The 23,578-nt window shown below is 43.0% G+C and overlaps 1 protein-coding gene across 3 annotated transcripts in view; it reads right to left on the reverse strand.

Annotated features, from left to right (window-relative positions):
• hivep3a (HIVEP zinc finger 3a) overlaps nt 1–23,578 on the reverse strand; it is a 53,352-nt gene that overhangs the window by 17,934 nt on the left and 11,840 nt on the right. Inside the window, exons 1-2 of one of the 3 annotated variants that reach the window (XM_049602746.1) lie at nt 11,732–11,750; nt 6,167–6,203 (exon numbers count right to left, since the gene is read on the reverse strand). The exons of 1 other annotated variant lie outside the window; for it this stretch is intronic. The gene's annotated coding sequence lies outside the window, so the exon portion shown is untranslated. Of the gene's footprint in view, nt 1–6,166; nt 6,204–11,731; nt 11,751–23,578 lie in introns of those variants that run through there. One more of the 3 variants, XM_049602745.1, reaches the window with a different exon arrangement.

The following is a 23,578-nucleotide window of genomic DNA, read 5'->3' on the forward strand; positions in this document are numbered from 1 at the left end:
GCCGTGGACCACAATATTTTTCTGTTGGGCTGCCTCAGATATCCCACCCACTCTAGTAAAATGAGTCAAAGCAAGAAAAAAAAAACATGCCCCATGAAGAGTTTGTCATTTTCAGAAGGAGAAACAAGGTAGGGGGGAAGTACTCACATTAAAATTTATTGTCATAAATGCACCTTTTTCTTTTTTGGTCTTAATGAAATTGCTTTGCATTAAATTTTCTTTCCATAATTAATTATACTGGAATCAAGTGAAAGACTGTGGCATGTGAACCTGGCAATGTGTCACAGAATGCTCTAATTAATGCCGCATGTTTGACATGTTGTGTCCTCACATATCAGACCACACTTCCTTCAAAATGATGATCATCAGACAGTGCTGCAGCACAGTGCTGCCACATTAAATTATTAAGTGGATGGTTGCTTCATTACTTTACAGCGCATGGGTCGTTTTAGCTGTGATTTTAAATACTTAAAAAAAAAAAAAAAGCCAAGCCAAATGAAGGAATGATGGCTGTTAGCTGTGAGTACATACACAAGGTGACTCAGTGGAGGTACTGAAGAGAACTCCCAATGTTTTTTTGTGCCAGCATACTGAAACAGTAAACAAGGCATCCCACGCACTGACCAGCTGGTTTCTACACCCACGTTCTGGTGGAAGACGGCAAAGCTGCTGGATTCCGTCCAAATTACTGATAACAGGTTGATAACCATCTTTGGTTTAACTTGTGGGAAGAATATACATGCCAGTCTTGGATGACTATAAAACCAACATTACTTTTCTGCACATCAAAAAACAGGTTTATTATAAAGGTATATTATCTCTGTACTTTGCTGAGGACCATTCAGACGCCTAAAGGTCTTGAATTTAGACTAGGAAGCACTAAATGTAGGTCAGACAGGTAGTGTAACTGGACTAAGAGCTTTTGGAGGAGAGTCAGAGACTCAGTCGTCTCACTGAAAATAACGCCTCAGAGTTCAGACTGTGAGACGTTCAGAGCCCCCGCACACTCTGCATGAGGGTGACAATGACTAGAGTGAAATAAATTTCAGATGGAGCACTTGCAGTACAGAACTAGCACCTTAAACCGACGGACATTTTTTAAAATCACGCAATGCATCTGCTCATTTACACTTGCAGGTGTTGTACTTGTTCTTCAGTCAATTTAAGACTGTTCATTTGCACCTCTCATGGTGTTAATGAACCTAGCGGGCAGTTTTTTCTCTTCAACCCTTCTCTCCACACAGATTCTGATTTCCCCCTCTCTTTGGCTGTCAGCCTCAGTGATTCTCTCTAGGTGAACTGTTGCAAGGCTCTGCTAGAAAACACACATCTGGATGTAATGTTTTCAGAGCCGAAGTCAGACAGATGTTTGTTAGGGCAAAATGCTATATATTTACTAAGAACTGAAAACCAACATCCTTCTATCACAACAGTCCATCAAAAACCAATATGTCTCTTCTTAAAGCTTCCGTATGCCACATGTAGCGCATTAATATAGCAGCAAACCACTATTTGCTCTGGAGAGATATAGTGAAGTAATGCCATCCTAAGCAGAAAATGAAGTCATGCTATCCCTGTGTGTGTTGTAATCCTATCTTCTCTGTGGTTTGTTGTGGTAAGCCGGGCCAGTTGTTAATTTTAGCGCACATGTGGATCCCTCTGGCTGGGTAATTGCCACCACTTTATATTGCGTTCATATGGCAGTTACCGTTGATATTGGGACATCATTGTCGCAGAAGAGTAGTACTCTCTGCAGTTTGCTCCTGATTAACAGCGTTACCCCTCCATTAGCTGCTAGCCGCCAGCTCAACCACCTCCATGTTGAGAACTGTGTCCAGACAACTCATTCACCCTTAACTTCACACCCCTTAAAATAGAAATTCGAGCTGCACTAGGGATGTCGTTTAACCACCAGTATTTTTTTTTTTTTTTTTAAGATATTTTTTTGGGCATTTTTTGCCTTTAATGGATAGGACAGTTAAGTGTGAAAGGGAAAGAGAGAGAGAGAGAGGGGATGACATGCAGCAAAGGGCCACAGGCTGGACTTGAACCTGGGCCGCTGCGGCAACAGCCTTGTACATGGGGCGCCTGCTCTACCACTAAGCCACCGACGCCCCACCACCAGTATTTTTGAGTGGTTACATATATTTGTCTAAAGGTTAATTTTGCTATTGTTTAGTTCAGTGCACAGCACATCAACCTGGTCTTGGGGGAGCAAGCTAGCGACATTGCTCATTCGGCGCTGATAATGTCGTCTGGATCCAACAGTGTGGCTATGTAAGCATCATGCCCCCTTCAATCTCCCCCAGGTCAGCCTAGTAAGAAGGTAGCCATGTTTGCCATCAGCCTGTTTAGATGCGCATCTAGAAGTATCGCATCGGAAAATTGTGATGGAAACGCCAAAATTCAAAACAGCTATGCTCGAATTAAGTCTGACATAGCGCACCTCTCTCCATGGTGATATCCACACTCCGGGTCGGGAAGGCAGTAATGCATTTACAAGCTGTTTGCCAACGGCCAGAAAACGTAGAAGAAGAAGAATGCGAGACTTGTTTTGTTTCCGGTTCTGCGGAAAACTCGCACGAGTTCGTAATCTGTATGTCCGTCCGTCCAAAGTCCGTACATTTAATGGAAACACACAGGATTCGTATTTCTTTTAATGCGCATTTCCCAATGATTCGAATCACTTTTGGATGGAAACATAGCTATTGTTAGCTGTGTTATTACAGTTGGCAGTGTCAGTGTGGCTAGTGGTGCTAACATAGTTAACAATGCTAAAGGGGTTTAAATGGCTCAAAATGACATTGCTTACTCAACAGTATTATATGGGGGAAAAACCAAAGGGTGGCCAACACATTTCTGCAACAACGGCATCCTGCCACCGGGACACGCTGTTAACAGTGGTAATCACTGAATGAGTGGTATCGCACATGGAAAAAAAGTCGTGTCAAGTCTTTTGTGGCTCTCGAAGGAGTTCCACAAAATGTGATAACTTGCCTCTCAAGCTGTAAAATGAGTCACTCGAGTAAACGTCAGTAGGGTCTGAGGATTAAAAGATCGAAAATTCAAAAATTGGGGTGTGGTGTTAGAAAGAAGTGAGCTTACCAAACCTCCACAGTCCGCTCATTTGTACTTGAGACTAGCAGCCCAGAGCTACATTACATTAGCTGCAACTAGCATAACACACACAAATCTTTGCCCACACTGTCAGCAGTCAAGCTGCATTGTGGATTATGTAGGCACCAGGTTTGGGCAAGAATGAAAAATGCATGAAATAAAAAGACAATATCTATCTAAGAGTGCAAAGCCAAGTGGGTGGAGCACGACATCCTTTCCAAAAAAACAATAGGTCTTTTCTCAGCAGACATTCTGACTCAACTTATACAATTAATGGCTTTGTGTTGTTTATGTGTTCTGTAAGTCACACCAGTGAGTCAGTGTGAACAATACCAGGTTCATGAAACTGGCACCCCTCAATGTAATGCAGCCATCATTATTGCTACTAATCATGCCTGGGCTTTTCCTGCAAATGTCTGCCATGAACAACAGCCCATCACAGCCTATAGGGCGTACAGTGAGGGGAAAGTTGATTGGTTCTCCATAAGGCATTAGGCAGTGATATAAGTGATTTGTGCAATATAAATTAATGCATATCCCAAAAATCTGTATGAAAATCTGTATAATTTTCTGATGTGTTTACAGTGTTGGGATGCAGTTACAGTTACAATCTGCAGAGTGAGCTAAAAATCTGCAGGTGAAACACAACACCTCAAGCTGAGTTAAAAAAAAAACTCTTATATAAATTTGTGAAATGTTGCATCCATTCACACACCACACAGAAAGAAAATATTGTATAAATGGCTTTTTAAAAATCTTGTCAATTTCCTCCTCTCACACTAATGGGCACCCAGCGGTGGTTCCTATGGTAACGGCCCTAAACCATGTGGTAGCAGATGGAAGGAGAGCTGGAGGGCTAAATTTATCTTCCAGCATCCTCACTGACTACAGAGAGAGGGAGAGAGCAAGGCAGGCGAAGGTGCCTCCCTCCTCGAAGCTACGGTCTTTTTGGAGGAAAAAAAATCAATACTTTGGGAGTCTTAAATTCGTACTACACTGCTACTCCTCCATTCTGTCAGGAGGAACCAGAAAGGGAAATGCACACACGGGGGATGACAAAGACCATTGGACCGGTATCCATGAAAAAATAAGCTACATTATTTCAAACAACTGAACCAAATACAATTTTAAACCTTTCTATTGTTAAGCTTGACCTAAAAAGGCAACATCTTAAAGTGGAAATAGACTAGTTTTGTGCTTTAACTTATTATTATGAAGTACATGTTGATTGCATAATGCAATGGCTACAGAATAATGACACCATCTTTGTTAAGACTGGTTTCCTATTAGCCTTGCTTTTAATATGCACTTCTGTCTGCCACCACGTACGATGAAGATTTGATTTGCGGCACAAAGTAGGGCTGCACAATATGCAAAAAATTGATATGTGATATTGATATGTATTGCAATTTTAGTGGGAATTATACCGGAATGTAATGGTCACTGAGAAAAAAAAAAAAATGTAAAAGTGATGACGATGTGATTTTTGCTGAGGTCTGTACCAAACAAGCTCGATCCCTTATGCATGGAATATGATTTGTCAGTCAGAAAATCAACATAATGGTATGTTGTGACATATTTCGGTATTGCGATTTTGATAACCGGTGCAGCCCTGGCACAAAGAAACCACTGTGAAACTAAAACAGGATGAGGACAGCACTTTTGTTTTCCGCATTGGCTATCAGTGGCTATTCTCATTTACCACACAGTATGAAAGTAAGTTCTTTGCAGTTACTTTCTCGAGTCACGAAAATGGCAGATGGTGAAACAACTTAAGTAACTGTGGAAAATTGCTAGGCTCTAAGGAAAACAAAAAGCGATCTGATTGTTTTTGCGACAGTGGCAAATACTGGATATGGATACTGACTTAATTATAGGTCACTCAAAGGTCTGGTGTGTATGATTTCATAGGAATTAGAAGTGAGATTGTAGAACTAAAACTTCTGTGTGCAAAGTGTTGGCGATGTGCAAACGTAAAAATGCTAACAGGACTATCTAAAGCCAGTGTTTGGTTTCACCATGTGGGCTACTCTAAAACAGCATGGTGTACTCCGTGGAAGAGGAGCCACTCCATATGTAGATATAAACAGCTCATACTAAGGTAATGAAAACCCAACAATTCTTATTTTCATGATTACAGACTAAGGAAAACATAGTTATGAATATCATATACAATTTCTGCCAAAAGATGGTCTAAAATCCTACAAACTGGACCTTTAATAAGTGGTTTCTAAAATTAGTTTCCAATTAAAAAAAAAAAAAAAAAAATCACCCTCAAAGCATCCGCATGTTGAGGCAAAAATTAGGAATTTCATTGACAATATTATGATGAAACGCAACGCAAACGTAAGCCAACATGAACTTCATCTTGCAGACTCAAGCAACACATGCCCTCATCTGTTGTTGTTTCCAACACAATGTCAGCTGAGCTTTAGCAATGCCGTCGAGTCAGAAGGCGCAGCTTCATCAGCAGCCTGATAGCGGCGCTCTCCAGGGACGGAGGAGAGCCCTCAGGGATCCAGTGCACACACAGCCGTTTCTCTGTGTGCGTGTGTGTACGTGCACCTCGAGAGTGCTCCCCAGTCCACAGGGGGACATGCCAAGCATAGGAGGTTGGATGCACAACACAGGGAGCTCATTCACTCCCAGTCTGAGCTGTGAGCTTTAATACATGCACAGCCCACGGACCACTCACTATATGCACTCTCCCTCTCCTTCATTCACACACAGACACACACACACACACACACACACACACACACACACACATACACACACGCAAACACCCTCACTGCAGAAGCTGCACTGTCTGCATATGTTTAAAACGGCAAAAATATTCATCTCATCTCAAATGTCTCCGTTTGCTCTGATTCCACAAATGATTCTTGCTTTTCCACACCTCTCACCGGCTCATTGATAGAACAGCCTTTTGCAATAACAAAGACCTGAATGGAGAAAATCCCCCAGCCTTCACGTCATGTCACTCACACCACCACACACGCATCAAAATCACTGCAGATGACAGAAAGCATATGAATGGCTTTTTTACCTGGTAGCAGGTGGTGTTGTCCTCCGATTGTGAATGACTGGAAACGAGGAGAGCGGAGAGAGCCAGAGGGAGGTGAAGGGAAGGAGAGAGAGAGAGAGAAAGGATGAATGAGAGTGACGGTGAAGAGAGAGGGGTAATCGAGTCTCCGCTCTACGTGCACTGGGCTGACAAACAGGTAGCTGAGTATATTATGCGTATGAATGAGGAGGAGGGGACACTTTCTCCTTGTCTATCTCCACCTCTTTCATACACCCCCCCGAGTGTCTCTCTTTCAGGTCAAAGTGAAGTAGCAGCTCCTTATTTGGAAGTTGACGTAAGCTTGTGTTTCTTTTGGCAGTGGTCTCGGGCTGCACAGCTGGCAGAGCGGTGAGAGGTAGAGGGGCAGGGTGAGTGGTTGGTGTTTTAATTTGACCGGGAAAAGGGGGTGGAGGGGGTTACTTCATATTTTTAAAACACAGTTTCCCCATTCAGGTCTCACTTTCCAGCATAGGTGGACAGCTATTGCTGCTGCAATTTGAGAAAACCCTGGAAAATTTGAAAACATATAAGGACCTGAATGGGGGGAGGAAAAAAAAAAAACGCTGCACAGGGATACAGTTTTTAAGAGCAGCTCTGGAGAATGTCCACACACCACATGCTCCTGCCAGGGGTCCGGCTGAAACGTGTCCAGGCAGTTCTTACATCACTCTCCGCTCTTTTATGCCATGGGTTTCCCCCCCCTCCGCCAACTGACTTTTTTCAGCAGGCTGAAAGCTTGCAGACATGTGGAGCATTGAGGGAATACCAGCCGGTGGGATAAAGGCAGGCGGTCAGCCGCTCATCTGGAAAAGGGGAAGCTAAGAGGGGAATGGAAGAGAGCCCAGGGTGTCCATCCTGCACCAGGCAACAGAGAGTCCTTGTGAGAAGGGCTCCAAATTTGAAAATGGTACATGACGGCTAGCTCCCATACTGACATGTCTGGATTAAGGCTGCTGACGGACAATTTGATTTGACTTTTTCTTTCAAACACACCCAAAACTAAATGTGCTGCCAACCATCTTACACACAACCCAGACAATCTGGACAGTGACTGGGGAAAACAGGGGTTTTTTATGTTCTACAGAACTGATGAGGGAAAGTAGGAACAGGTGAGCGGGTGGGTGGGGAAAGGTCAGATAACGGGAATGGCGGGAAAGGCTGGACGTGAGAGTCAAGTGACTAAGACAGGCAGAAAAGTCAGAAAAAAGTGGTGGACACGTAGAGGCTGAATTCAATTGTCCACCCTTCAGACTTGTGGAGAGATGGCATACTTAGCCCCCATGGACTTCAGTTGGACGCACTGTGACGTGTTCACTGTCATCACATAAAGTCTGCGAGGGTGGAGACTGCATACCGCTGATGAAAGCATGGAAATGTTCCAGCAACAACTACAGCCCTGTACACAGTGGTCGTTGCTGTCATATTCCTATAGTGGGGATGTCAGTTTTGGTTAATGTTTGCGCTCAGTAGCCCGACACCATTAGCCAGTAGCTAATCGGTTGATTTTTAAGAAAAACAAAAAACAAAAAATCGTGAAATACAAAAGGCCTTTCCTTTTAGTCCAGTGCTACAATGACTCAACTAGCTGTAGTGCCACATTTTAAAGCACTATCCATTTAGAGGTGGGGAAATGGTCTGATGGGAGCAAGCTAGTGGTGCCGCTCATTCTGCCATTTCCGCTAATAACGCTGTGTTATGGAAATGCTGTGCCCACCCACCAGACTCCTCCCATATAGCCTTGGTGAATAAGTGGCTTCTCTTTGAGCTGCAAAACCCCTTTAGTGTGGTTGACTCTGTTAGCATCACTAGCTGTGTTGACACCACTAACAACACTAACAGGACTAATACAAGCTAACAATGCTGAAGGCGTTTTGTGGCCCAAAATTAAGCTGCTTACTCACTGGGGCAGTTTTGTTTGGTTTGGTCTGGGGCTGCAACTGGTGGTTTTTAATTATTGATTAATTGTCTCGTATTGTCGCAATTAATCAATCATTTGAATACCAGAAAAGAAAAATCTCCATAAATATTTCCTGAAGCCAACAGTGACATCTTCAAATGCTGTTTTGTCCAACCAATAGCCCAAAACCAAAAGATAGCTCACCTTGCATGGCAGCTGGATTCTCGCGATATTACTCGAGAATCACAGGATATCGAGATCACATGAAAATCCGTCTTGACAGGCTTCGAGTAATGTCTTTGTGTCTGACCACTTATTAACATCCTGTGAGGAGCAACTGGCAGCTACAGCACGGTTAAGGTGTGTGTGATGACACAGAAAAGTGACTGTTCGTTCAAAACAACAATGATTGCTCTTTAGCATAGACACTAGACCAAATTTAGAGGGGAAAAATTCACCAATAGTTGATATGGTAGTAATATATATTAAATTTTGGAGCTGGAGGATTGTGGATTGTTCACCAATATGACTATGCAAAAGTTCTCAGAAGGCTACGTTCATACTAACTTTATTAGAGAGCAAATGAACAAATGGCTGAATTTGCTAGAGACCTGGCTTATCTTTGCTTTGCACGTATTGCAGACAACTATATATGCCAATATGAATATATCTTTGATAGGCCCATATTAGTCCGGCTCTAACTGAAAGATAAGTGAAGTATTCTTTATTGGAAAAGGTGTTGACGCTCTTCAGTGATGATGACAGCAATAGAGAGCTGGGTCATCCAGTCACCTGCCAAGTACTTTTTAAGTGCCTGCCCTTTTCCAAATAGTTTCCAGTGACAGATTCTGTCAGGTTAAGACTGCCTGACCAGTTTAGGATTTGCCCAGCAAATCCTCATAAACGAGAAGCTGGAAACCTGACAGTTATTTTCATTTTTGCTTGAAATAATTGAAGAACAGTTGACAGTGCTGTGGTAGAAATTCACATACATTACAGACTCAGTTCTGGGTGGTCAAAATTTGCATTAGTGTACAATAATTTGTCCCCCCAAAAAATAAGATTATACTGGAATGTTGAATTATTTGGTATTTGGCAACACCTGGCAACTCTACTTCCCACCGTGGGTGGTAAAATCATCCCACATTGGATTTTACTGTCTGTTCTTACATTTGATATAAGAACAAAAATAAACATGGTTAAGAGCTGGGACTAGAGAGAAATACCCATCATATCAGAGGCAGGGTTAGGTACTGAAAACTGAATTTGAACTTCTGTAAGAAGTATTTCACTGCTAGGAAGATGGTCTTTTCATAAAACTGGGCTGTCTATGCAGAAGAAGATGCAAATACTTTTGAAATGGGTGCTACAAAACTAGAGGAAAAGGACACTGGCATTCGCTTTGCTCAACAGGTAGAAAACCCATAACTACCAGAAGGCACTTCACCACACCGGAGCATTAAATGCTCCTGCTGGTGGGTGGTAATGTGAGTTGGTTTTGACCAGCTAGTCCAAAAACAATATGGAGGAGGGCTGGTAACAAATTATCTTGTATTACAGTTAATTACAGTTATACTTCTAAACTTTGTGTCCGTGGTGGCAGATGTTTCAAAATGAGGAAGTACATTTAGAGCCAGCAAAAATCATTTGGATGGTGCATTTGCGAACTCAAGCTGCCAAATAATCCTCTGGAAAGAAGTAGGGGACTTCACGACAGTTTGTTTGTTGTGAAACAAAGCTGGTTATCCCTTTAATATATAAAACATATTCTGAGAATTCTGAGACTCACTCTTAACTGTTGAATTTTGGGCTGTCTGCATGTCTGTCTATGTATGTCCTTGTGAACACATCAACACACATGTACTATATTACCACCTGGAATTGTTATTTTAAGGGATTTTTTTGTTTTATAAATAACATCATACACACCTTGCTGTTATGATAGATTACTGTTTATTGAGGCCTAAATCTTCTGAAAATAAAAGTGGTTTTTGCTTTCAACATATTTTAGTTTGTTGTCATATTATTTGACTATGACATGAAGACTAATATTGGCTCAGTAAATCTGCCTTACTCCACTTGTCAGCCTTTCTGGAGGTGACAGAGCTGCCAGTGTTGAGCTCTTTCACAGGGTAGGTTTGCCTCGGTGCAGCTGGGGCTCGTCTGGATGGCCTTGTCACAGTGTGAACATCATGCTACCAAACACGTTTTCTCAACAGGAATATCTCTTTTTGTTTGGAATGTAGGGCGGTGAAGGGATGGAAACAAAAAGATAAGGTCTCACAATAATGTCTACTCTTTCCCAAACCGCACACTGTGAATTCATTTTGAACCTCAAGCTATACAATACATTAACATTTAGCAGTGGCTGAATAAAAATGATGGGCTATTTTTCAAGATGCAGATGGTAAATCTGCGTAATTTCACTTTAGCCACCATTTTATTTACAGAATAGCATTTATTCTGCTTCTAAGGCAGACATAAACCTGTGGTGGAGAAGAAAGGGTCTTTCAAGGGAAAAAGTACACACTAATGCTTTGCTGAAATTGAAAAGGTTTTTGTATACTGTGAAATTGCAACATGAGAAAAGCATGCGTTTATGTATAAAAAAAAGAAATAAAAATACACTTAAAGCAGGTCAAGCACCCTACCTCTCTCAACACAATGCTTTAAAGTAAAGCCTTGTGTTTTCATTTTGCATTGTCCATCTCATCAATCACATAATCTCTAATAGTGATCTACTTTACACCAGACTTAAGCAGGACAACGCAGCGACAGATAACCTTCAGACTAACAGAGCGCAGGATTCAAGTAAAAGCCTGGAGGCAAATCAGGCTGTTAATGCCTCTGGCTGGATGGAGAAACACTAAATACATGCTCATGTGCTGTTTGTTGTACTACTCATGCATGGCTGTGATATGCGCAAGAAGGGCCCGGTTTGTAGTGAATGTCTGAGGAGGCAAAAGGATGTTTAATCTGCACCTCCCAGGACTTGAACTCAGACTTCGGGCATCAATAGCAAGTTGTTGTCAAGTTGAGCTACCTCACCAGTGTGGAATATAAAGGTGAGAGCTGCACATGTATTAACAGGCAGGAGTGTCAAAGACTCAGTTATCAAGACAAAATTCTGAGAATTTGCATACTTCATCTAGACAACATGGAAAACATCCGGCATGTCTTTTTACAGAGATTTACTGGTGCTTAAGGCCCAGATCATACAGAAAGGTGGAGGTGGCTTTTTGTAATTGTTTTAAATTAGAATGAAGCTTTTTGCTCTTGGTTTTTGCACTGCCACACGTCCATGTTTTGGCCCTTTAGATACCTTCTATTATTGCCGGAGCGTTCTGAACTCAAGTTGAAAAACTTCAGAAGAGCGCCCCACATCATCTCCGCTATTTTTCCATAGTCCAAACGGATGATTTGAGAGCTGTGCCTTCTGTGGTGGTCACAACAACAAGTTTAGCTACCGTAGAAAGCAAAAGCGTTATCCTCTTCCTATTTTGACCGCACTTCCTTTGTGCTGACTGATCTTCAATTAACTCCTGACTAACTTGTAGCCAGGGATAACCTCCATCAAACTGCAGGAGGACAGCGGTGACTGGTCATTATCTGGTTTGACCTAAAACGCCAATATTGGCAAACACATATACCTCTCCGACCCTGGTTGGTTTGTGGTGGAGTCTCAGCAGCAGCATCCAAGCTTCCGTTCTGGTTGTATGGTGGAAGGGCACAGTGCTGGCTCCATCCTGCTGTGTCACAGAGGGAGTTTCTGGGCACTGAGCCACCTGTCAGAGGAGAGAAAACACAGGCAGTGTCCTCCTCAGCTTCCCAGCTGTCCAGGGCTTCAAGTATGGCCCTTAAACACCACAGAGACAGCCAAATCTGTCACCGCCACTGCCTCCCACAGTACAGGGTGGTCTTTACCAACTCAGCCTGTAGTGCGTAATGACCTCTGAAATGCATTATCACTGTCTGTTGAAAAGTTGGAGCTGCATGTGTGATGTCGAATACATCCATAGGAGTGCAGACTGTAGGTTCAGGGTATAGACAGCAAAGCAGAAGGGAGCCTTTTTATGTACCGTGTGTGTACCTGGCTATAAAAATAACAGTGTCTGGATCTAGAAGGTTGAGTATGTGTGTGTGCATAATATGTGTGAAAACCCAGCCAATAACTCCCAACAAATAACCAGAACCACAGGTCCCCTTGCCTCCCTCCAGACGCCCAGCCACAGACAGACCAGAGACCCCCCCTCCACCATACAGCCAGAACGGAATAGATACCTGTCTCAACCTCAAGCTGGCCTGATAGCCACAGAAAACAGCAGTGTGACCAACACATGGTAGGCTGTGCTGCCGCAATTTAAAGAGTCCACAGAGAGAAATAGCCATCTGAGCTCTAAAAAGTATCTGGAAAAAAAGAGGCTCTGCTTGCTGGACGAGCTGACTATCCAACAGTAGACCATGTTGACAGATGTTGTGCAGAGCTCCGCTGTGGTGGGGCGGTGCTGGTTCAAACCCTACTACGAAATGTTCCAATAACATACTAATTCCATGTATGTACAAATGTACCTTTATGGACCAAAGAGGCCTGTGTGTGCACAAGGCACGATAATTAAGATTTTTACTGTGCACCACAGCACTGTAACAGGCCCGCTGCCTTTTAACACACTCCCAATTCTACATACCATGCTTCAAAATACATTTTCATTTGTCAAGTCATTTATTAGCTTTCTGTTTTCTTGATTTTTTTCTCGTCACAGCCAGGATTTCATTTGTGGTCCTAATGAAACAGAAAATGAAACCCTTAAGTATATGCTAACGTGACAGTAGGACTGTCAAAAAAAATTTGAAGTTCAAAATATATTCAAATATATATTTTTTTTATAAATTCGAACCTAAATTTGATAATTCAAATATCATTAATAATTAATTAATACTATTAATAATGTTGTATATCACGGCAAATCATGCTCATACACAAAACCTTGATTTCCGGCCCCGATAGGCCTACATCAATCAAGTGTGCCAACTTTGGGGGATCAAACCAAAAATATTCATTATTATATATTAGTAGGAACAATGAAAATAGCGACAGTTGAGGGGGAGGAGGAGTTGATCCCATTAGCGAGCAGCAGAAGTTCTGTGTGGGATTTCTTTGGATTCGTGTCTGTCAATGGCAAAGCGGATAAAAGCCATGTTAAATGCAAGCTTCACAAAGCACCCTCGCTTTCACAAACTAGTGCATCTGTGTGATGACGAGGAGCAGATTGTCTACAGTAATGTTCGGGTGGAGATGGCTCGCGCACAAGCCAGGCCAGAGTGGGACGCAGAGATGGAGGGAGAGGCATCAACGGAGGAGCCCGCTGCGCCAACGCCACCCACTGCGCTGTCCGCGATGTGTGACCTGTTCGAGGAGACATAGAGAGCGTTGCACCTGCTGCCTCCCTGCATCTTTTTTTTTTTTCCTAGACCTGGATTGGTGATGAAAGCTGGATTGGTGATACTAGGTATCACTGTTCCCATTGAAGAAATAGTCTGGTATCTTGTTTATTGGCAAGTCTACTGAGTGCTGGTACACCTTTAGACAGAGCCAGGCTAATCTCTCTTAACAAATATCTGCATATTTATGCCCAATCTGTAGACAACTGGACAACACTTAGTCACTGAAAGCATTTTGGTTTCCGTTTGTAGTCGGAGTGGTTTGACCAGTCAAGTTTCAGCAAAAGGTAAACAGCATGTGTGGAGAGACGAAATGCATTGGCCGAAATGTAGTCTTTGAACCAATCGACTATTGTCATGATGACGATTTAGCTTTAGATTAGCTTTTATTAAAGGTATGTGCATTTATATGCAAATATCTGTTTATAGAGATTAGCCGAAATAACCAGCACAGAGAAGACAAACTCGTGGCCACAAAATCCACTTGCTACAGAGGAGCTCACAAAATCTTGGTCCTTGCCCCCAAAACATGTTTCTGCCAGACCAATAGCTGGGTTCTAAGCAAGCCCCTTGAACTTTTACATAGTGGCCCAACGTGGAATTTCAATGTCTGTGTCTTTCACATGATGCCGTGAGACCCAAAAAACATTTTCACATAGACTCAAATGGTAAAAGAGAAGTCCATAATTCAGTGGATACATTTTTTTAGGCATCACAAGTCCTGGGAAATGACTTCACTTCCAATTTAATCCACTCAGTCCGATCACATTTCTAAAGTCTACATGAGCAAATACACAAATAAATCTTTTCATCCCAATTCAAAAGAGCAGGAGGCTAAAACGCAAGTTAGCCACCCAGCCGACGGAAGTTTGCTCAGTTGCAGTAAGTCTCTAGTGCTTGTTCTAGGGATCCACGAGGTGGAAGATCCAGGTCTCAATCGACAACCTGATCAACTCTATGAGGAGGAGATGTGACGCACTGCATGAGGCCAATAGTGGTTACACCAGATACTGACAGATTCTTTGGGGTATCTGTGATCAAAAATGCATTTCTGTAGCATCAGTCAAGATAAAACTGAAAATTTGAAAGTGGCCTTTTATTGTGACCATCCCAAGACACACCTGTGTAGAAATGATTGGATTGCACTTCCGGTTATGGCGGATGAGGAGTAGACGCGTCCCTCCCGTGCTCCCACCACTTTTTAAATTATCTATCTAGCCCGATAATCTTCCAGGAATATCCTTGTGGTGTCAATAGGTGAAGACTTTGAATGTGGCGCGGTGTAAGCGGAATGGCAAGTAAGCAAACCAAACAGAACAAAAAGGACCTGACGCCGGCTGACAACCCCGTTACTGCGGATGTCACCATGGCCGCCATAACTGAGCTACTTGAAAAGTACAAGTCGAACCTTATTACAGAGTTTAAGGCTACCTTCTCATCCCTCGAAGTTAAAATGGATCAAGTGCAAGCCACGGTGAGCGACCACGGCAAAAGGATTTCATCCTTGGAATCCCATGCGGACTCTACGTGTGAATCCGTGCTTAGCCTCGAAACTACATGTGCAAAGCTAACTACTAGCATCGAAAAGCTAAAGGCTAAAACTGCGGACCTAGAAGCTCAAAGCCGCCGCAATAACTTACGCATTGTGGGGCTCCCGGAGTCTACAGAAGGTCCATGTCCTACCAACTTCTTCGCCACCTTGCTGACTCAACTCCTGGGTGAACAAATCTTGCCGTCACCTCCTGAACTAGAGCGGGCCCACCGATCTTTGGCCCCCAAACCCTAACCTGGTGAGAGGCCCAGGCCGGTCATCATCTGGTTCCACAACTACCAGACCAAGGAAAAAGTTCTCCGTGAAGCTCGCAAAAAGAGGTCTGAGCTACGTTACGAGGGCAAGCCAGTGGCCATCCTTGAGGACGTCACCCCGGAGGTTGCAGAACAACAAGCGGCCTACAGGGAAGTCATGTCACTGCTTTGCAAGCGCGGACTGAGGCCCACTCTTCGCTACCCATCGAGACTGTACATCATGACGGACGGCGGTGTTAAAGTGCCGCTACCATCGGTCGAGGAGGCTAAAAGGTACCTAGCTGCTAACGAGACCTAACATGGACATACAGGCCCACAACAACATCAACTAGCCCTTGCAACAGACTATTTACCACGCTGCTGTTTTTTATTGGCGACACTGTTGATTTACAAGACACTGCAGTAAGACACTGACTGTTAATTTAGCTGTATGAGTGACTTGTGAAGGCTAAGTGCCGAGGCCTGCTAGCAGCGATGCTAACGACGAACCAACAGGACCCGCATAGCGGCTAACATCATACCAACCACTCAGCCCAGTGTTTATGCTGCAAGGTTAGCGTCTTGGTAATTGCTCCTAACTAGGAGATGTTTCAAGTTACGAACTTTTGCAATATGTTAATTTTATGTCACGTTTTCTTCTTGATGCGTCATGAAAGTTTGTTTATTTTTCATCATTTTCGATGCTTATACTATGTTAATGAGTGCCTTTTAAGTATACTGTAAACGGGATATGACCCCAGCTGCTGCAATTCACTGATATTTGTCTAACCTCAGTTTTACCTATTTCTCCTGCCTGTTACAAGGATTGTTAAAACTCCTATAAGTCTTCAGAGGTACGATAATATTAGTAAAAACTCTTTTTTTTTATGTTTACACCATGGTCAGGTAAACCAATGCCTCAACACAACCAACAATGTGTTTCCTACTTTATATGACTGTTACACTAATTGCGTCTAATGGAAGATGGGATATTTTCTTTACATTGGGAACATGGGAACATGGATGTGATTGGATTAGGATAATTGATTTGTATCTAGAATGTTACAGAAGTTTGTTGTTCCTACGTGGATTGATGTTAATAGTCTGTTCTGTAGTTGTGTGTGTGTGTGTGTGTGTGTGTGTGTGTGTGAGAGAGAGAGAATGGTGTGTATATGTGTGTGTGTGTGTGTGTGTGTGTCTCCTTTTTTTTTTTTTCCTTCTCTCTCTTTTTGTTGTGGTTATTTCTCTCTCCCCCTCCCTCCCCATGGTGCTCAACAGGCTTTAACCACCCTGGGTGTTACTAATGAGTGGTAGAAACATCAGATTCATTTCCTGGAATGTGAAGGGGATGAACAATGTCACTAAAGCATATAAGGTAATTTCACATCTACAGGAGCTCGGAGGAGACCTGTGCTTCCTACAGGAAACTCATCTCTGTACCTCAGAGTCCTCACACATTAAGAAACCTTGGATGGGCCATGTCTTTCACTCGAGGTTCTCGGGGAGGGCCGGGGGGGGCTGCTATCATTATACACTGAGACATAGCGTTTGAAGCCTCCACTGTAATCTCAGATCCTAACGGACAATATGTTATTGCAATTGGCAATCTACAAAACACTCCTGTGGTCCTGGCCTCAGTGTATGCTCCGAATTGGGATGATGACAAATTTTTTTCTAAATTCTTTTCAGAAATTCCCAACCTCACCAACTACCTCACAATTATAGGAGGGGACTTCAACCTAGTCCAAGATTTAACCCTTGATCGATCATCTACTAAACAACTAACCTTATCTATGTCGGCCACAGCTCTAAAATTTCACACAGAGGCGCTTGGTTTATCAGACCCTTGGAGGACCAAATTTCCCGCTGACAAAGCGTTCTCATTCTTTTCTCACGTGCACCACACCTACACACGAATTGATTTCTTCCTAATTGATAACAGACTAATACATAACACACGTTCATGTGAATATCATAGCATCGTAATCTCTGATCATGTGCCTGCTTCCTTAAACATAAATTTCCCCCATAGAACGCCACCCTCAAAATGCTGGAGATTTAATTCACACCTGCTATCAGAACCAAAATTTAAAGACTTTCTTTCTATGCAAATCCAGCTCTTCTTCGAAATTAACGATACGCCTGACATTCACAGTGAGATCCTCTGGGAAGCATTTAAAGCTTACCTATGCGGCCAAATTATCTCCTTTGTCTCTAACTGCAAGAAGACAGAACGTCTTGAATTAAAATCATTAGCAGACGAGATCTTAGAACTGGACACTCAGTATTCCCTCAGTCCTTCCGCTGGCTTATATAAGAAAATATTACAGCTTAAGTTGCAATACAACTTACTACTAACAGGCAAAATTGAGAAACAACTACTACATACTAAACAAACATTCTTTGAACAGGGAGACAAGGCGGGTAAACTGCTTGCTTACCAAGCACGGGCAGCCGCAGCTTCTAGGCTCATACCTAAAATCACAAAGCCCTCCGGTAGCATCATGACTGACCCCACCGAAATTAATAATTGTTTCCTTAATTACTACTCTAACCTATACAAATCTGAGACCGAGTCACTCGCCTGGGAAGGCCCTAACCCCCTTGATTTGCTAACATACCCACAGGTTGATGGAACACTCTCCCCCGGCTTAGGCGCGCCAATAACACCTAGCGAAGTCCAAGAAGCGATAAAATCACTACAGAACAACAAATCACCAGGGCCTGATGGCTATACTGTAGAATTTTATAAAGCATACTCAACTAATCTTGCCCCAATCCTCACAAGGGTATTCAACGATGCCTATACCAAAGGTCACCTTCCACCTACTCTCTCGGAAGTCTCAATCACCTTGCTACTTAAAAAAGATAAAAATCTGCTTTTGTGTGATAACTATAGACCAATTTCCCTTTTGAATGTTGATTTCAAGGTCCTCGCTAAAATCCTGGCTAATCGCTTGCAGAAAGTCATGCCAAAGCTGATCAATCCTGACCAGACTGGCTTTATGTCAGGCAGGAACTCTTCCTCAAACACCAGAAGGCTTTTTAATATCCTCTTCTCACCCCCCTCTGACTGCCCTGAAATGCTACTGTCCCTAGATGCGCAAAAAGCATTTGACCGTGTCGAATGGAGATACTTGTTCTTTGCGCTTAGTAAATTTGGATTTAGCTCTAGTTTTATAGATTGGATTAAGCTCCTGTATAAGTGCCCCACAGCTTCCATCAATACCAATGGCCTGAAATCTGACCTATTTCCTCTGCATAGAGGCACCCGGCAGGGCTGCCCCCTGTCACCCCTACTATTTGCACTGGCCGCTGACTCCTGGCCATATGGCTCCGTAGTGAAGACAGATTTGAAGGTATAACACGTTACGGCACAACACATAAAACCTCCTTTTATGCTGATGATCTGCTGCTATACATCTCCAACCCAGTTCACAGCGTGCCAGTGATCATTAACATACTAGAGGAATTTGGAAAATACTCTGGCTATAAAATCAATTATAACAAGAGTAATTATATTCTCATAAACTCCACCACTGATACGCTCTCTCAGGGTTCTTTTCCTTTCAGAGAAGCTGCGGATGGCCTCAGTTACCTTGGCATACGAGTGACAAATTCATTTTCTGAATTGTTTTCAAAAAATTTCAGTCCGTTGTATGAACAGTGCAAATCTGATCTCGCCAGATGGTCCACCCTTCCTCTCTCCTTAATGGGGCGCACAAACCTGATAAAAATGACAGTACTCCCTCAATTTCTCTACTTGTTTCAACACATCCCAATTCTGATACGCAGATCTTTCTTCTCTAAGCTTGACCAATTAGTTAGCTCCTTCCTGTGGCGAAACAAAAGGGTGCGAATCAGTCGATCAACACTTTGCCTTCCAAAATCTAAGGGCGGGGAGGGGCTTCCTAATTTTCAATACTACTACTGGGCTAGCAATATCAGTAAGCTCCACTACTGGTCACCTTCCAGCACACAAGATGAATACCCACAGTGGGCCTGGCTTGAGACTTCCTCCTCACGCTCCTCGCTCTGGTCAGTAGTCTGCTCTCAATTGCCCACCACCGCTAGGCGAATTAGCTCTAACCCTGTTGTTACGAACACATTGATGATTTGGACCCAATTCAGGAAGACCTTTGGCCTACACTCTCCCTCTATTCTCTCCCCACTCTACCACAATCACTTATTCTCTCCTTCCTACTCTGATACGGCCTTTAGGTCTTGGTCTGGGAAAGGCCTCCGCTTTATCAAGGACCTCTTTCTTGAGGATATTTTTCCCTCCTTTGCTGACCTATCAGCCAAGTTCGACCTTCCAAAAGCACATTTGTTTCGCTTCTTTCAAATTAGACACTTTGTGAAATCCCTCTACCCTCACTTTCCAAATCGCCCCCCAGAAACAATGATGGACCAACTCCTATCTCTCAACACCAAACGAAAAGGCCTAATAACAAGTGTCTATAACCGCGTTCATACTCTGTCACAGAACTGACTGACCTCCTTAAGGGCTGCATGGGACCGGGACCTCGGGACCTCACTATCTGATGAATTTTGGGAACGAATATTAAACCGCGTACACGCTTCCTCCATATGTGCAAGACATGGTCTGCTGCAATGCAAAATTTTGCACAGAGTCCATCTCACTAACGCTAGACTGGCCAAAATCTGCCCCGACAGAACAGATGAGTGTAATAGGTGCAAAGGCTCCCCTGCTGACTACGTTCATATGTTTCTGACCTGTCCAAGACTATCGGAATACTGGTCTGCAATATTCAAAACAATTAGCGTTATAGGCCGAACCATAAATCCAGAGCCCCTTGTGGTCCTCTTCGGCATCTCCCCCACACATGGCCTGTCTAAATCCTCACAGCACATTATTGCATTTTCCTCCTTACTCGCTCGAAGGCTCATCCTCCTTAAGTGGACTCATACCCCCCCACTCACAATAAATGGATCCATGAAATACTGCAATGTATCACTTTGGAGAAGATAAGGTTTTCCCTCAAGGGTTCCTTATGTACATTCTATGAGACGTGGCAACCTTTTCTAAGCCACATAGACTCCCTAACTATTGACGTTGAAAATGACTAACTGAGCACTGCTTGTCATTGTTTGCGTGTCCTCTGTGTGCATGGGTGAGAGTGTGTGTCCTCTTACGGGTTGTTTTTCTGTTCTGGGTGGGTGAATTTAGGGTGTTCTGGTGGGTGGAAATTAAGCTGGAACCTTTCTTCAGTACTTTGTTACTGCTGATGTACCTCATCTATGCATCTGAATGTATTACGGGACCACTCCAGTGTTAAAATCAAGAAAAAAATTTTTTGGAGAAATGATTGGATTGGATTTTAACAAGTTTGCAACCAAAATTTAAGAGAAATTAGTCTTTAGAGTGCATAAAAAAGTCATCAATCTTTAGCCATTTGTGAAATATGGGAGCAAAAACAAAAGTGTTGCATTTAAAATTTTGTTCAGTATCTTCATTATGCTGTTTGATTTTGTTTCAGGGCTGAGCAGCAGTTTGTCCTGTCAAACTGTGAAACATTAACAGCCAAAGTGGACACTGAGAGCTGTCAACACAATCAACTAAGAATAGCTCATATATTCCAATGTGAATGTCAAGACGTTTGTTTTCTGCTCACTTGTGCAGGAACTTTTTGCCAAGTGTTAAAGCATAAACGTGTAGTAATTACCACCTCTTAATTGCTGTTTCAGCATATGTGGCAGTTATTTCATCAAGTTTGACCTTTGTTTATATTAGATCATCTGAGTGTTGGTGACACATAAGCAGCACTGCCATTGCATCATAGTTTGTAAACAAAGCAAAGTCTGAGAACTGCAAACTAATCGTCTGCCAGTGAATCTGTGACCAGTTGTCTGATGTGACTCAGAGTTCTAACAATAATGTGCATTTCATTTTTACTGATGCCTTTAGGAGCATTAATGTTACTGGATGTATTTTATTTTAAACCACATGCCTTAGTGTCAGTAATAAGCACTGATAAATGCTCCATTATCCTTGTCAACATTTACAGGAAGCTCATGTGCACGGACAGATGTGCAGCATGGACCACCAAAGCGCTGAGCAATCTCTTTACAGTTTCAGTCAATCATGCTCCGCATACTGATCTGCACGGGTGGTCCACCACCAAAGCCCTATTTTGAGCCAGGAAAAACCCTGCTTACAGGCCGCGGGAAGCTGTGCCAGACACTGGCTGATGTTCCTGCAGTCCCTTGGTCAGCATCGCAGGCCGATAAAAGTCGATACTTCATGGCCTTAAATTATACAGCAGGGGAAAGGATTTGAATCACGAAACACATACTGTACCTGTGACTTCCAAATAGGGACACAGTTTACGATGATCATTGTAAAATTGCTATTAAAGCCAGTGTATCTAAATACTGGAAACTCCTTTTCTGCTATTTAAAGAATAGTTCAGATTTTTTGAAGTGGGGTTGTACTTCTTATCCATAGACAGTATTGGAGTTTGGAGAAGCAGTCTGAAGTCAAAGATGGAAGCTACGCAATCTACTGCTATGAAGGGGTCAGCAACAAAACATATTATAGCCACGTAAAAAAAAAAATCGATGTCTGTTAAGTGTACGCTATATTTAGACCATTTCCAGTGCTTCCAGTGCTGTCAGACAGTGATCCAACATTAAAATGAAGCAGTTATATCACTCAAACAGCCAGACTCTAAGCCAGACTCCATTGAGAAAAACAGTGATTTAACATTGCTGAACACAGGAGCTGCTGGTCTACCTCTGCCTTGAGCAGTTATTCTGTTTCTGCTATTGTTTTACTTCGGCATTTAAACGGGTTAGTCTGGATTCACAAGAGTCACACAATTACACTGACTAACTAACTGGTCAAAGCAGTGGTAGACCAGCAGCTCCCTTGTTCAGTGAGCTAAAATTACTGTTTTTGTCAATGGAGTCTGGTTGCTTTGACGAGAGCATAGATGGGGAACTGAAGTCGTCAACAGCTTCCCCATCAGAACAGGCTGTCTGACGAAGATGCAAAGCAGTAAAAATACTCTTAATATATCGTACACTTAAGCTCCTTTTACACTGCTAGATTTTTGGCGAATGTTGGGCCGTTTTGCCGGCAAGCTGCGAGCGTTTAGACACACAGAGCTGGATTGGTGAGTTGATCCGAGGTGCCCAATTTTCCGCCGCGTAGGGGTAGACATATTGGTGGAACCTTTTTGGTTCAAAGAGAACAAGGCGCCCTTCCGCCACGGGAGGGGCTGTTGATGACTTGTGGGAGGAGCTGTTGATGACACTGCACATGCGAGCCACTGGTGGTGGATAAACAGGAAACAGCTGATAGCAGGAATTAGTGAGCAGCTAGTAGCAAGAGGGAAATGCAAACCTGACAGACACTGTAAAGATGAGCAACTGGGGAGACAAAGAACTGCGCGCCCTCCTTGCCCTCGCAAACGAAGAGGCCATTAACCATCAGATAACGGGGACAGTGAAGAACGGGTCGACTTACGAGAGAATCGCCGAAGGACTGACCAGCCGCGGCTTCCCTCGGAGTACGTCACTGAGCTACACGTTTTGTTACTTGCTCACGCCCCCCTTTGCCACGAAAAAGGCACATTCTGTATAAACAAAAGTAGGTAGGAGGCATTTTGCTGCACTCCCCGATTTTGTTTTTATACTGCCAATGCTGAAAGAAGACTGATTGGGCTTTCCTGCAAATTTGCACAATTCCTATTTAAAAAGGGCTTTTAACTGATATAGATCTTTTAGGGTGAGAACTGTTTTAAAGGGGGCTAAAATTAGATTTGTTGCTGCACAGCAATAGATGGATTAGCTTCTGTATCATACTTCAGCCTGCTTCTCCAAATTATGGGCGTGCCGACTGACATCGACTGTATGTAATACCCTAACTATGGATAATTGCCCTATACAACCCCTCTTCAAAAAATCCAAAATAGTGGAAACAGTAAAAATAGAGTTAAATTGATATTTACAGACTCACTGACAGCAGGTTCATTTACAGAAATGTAGGGAACACGTATATTTAGAGCAGCAGCAGCCAAATCAGGAACAAGGAAAGAGGCACAAAGAGCCATAGAATGGGAGGCATTGTGTGAGCAAAGAGTAAGCAAGTTAAAAATATTTGGAGGAAATGCTAAATATAGGACAAATGACCGGCCACTTACTATATTTGTCCCCACATCTAAGTTAGGCGAGTGTTTGTGGTTTCAGGGAGTGAGTGTGGGTTTCGGTAAGGCCGCTGACTGAAACTGTGACACTGTTTGCATACA

This window comes from Epinephelus fuscoguttatus, linkage group LG17 (genome assembly GCF_011397635.1).
Source record: "Epinephelus fuscoguttatus linkage group LG17, E.fuscoguttatus.final_Chr_v1".
Taxonomy (NCBI): domain Eukaryota; kingdom Metazoa; phylum Chordata; class Actinopteri; order Perciformes; family Serranidae; genus Epinephelus; species Epinephelus fuscoguttatus.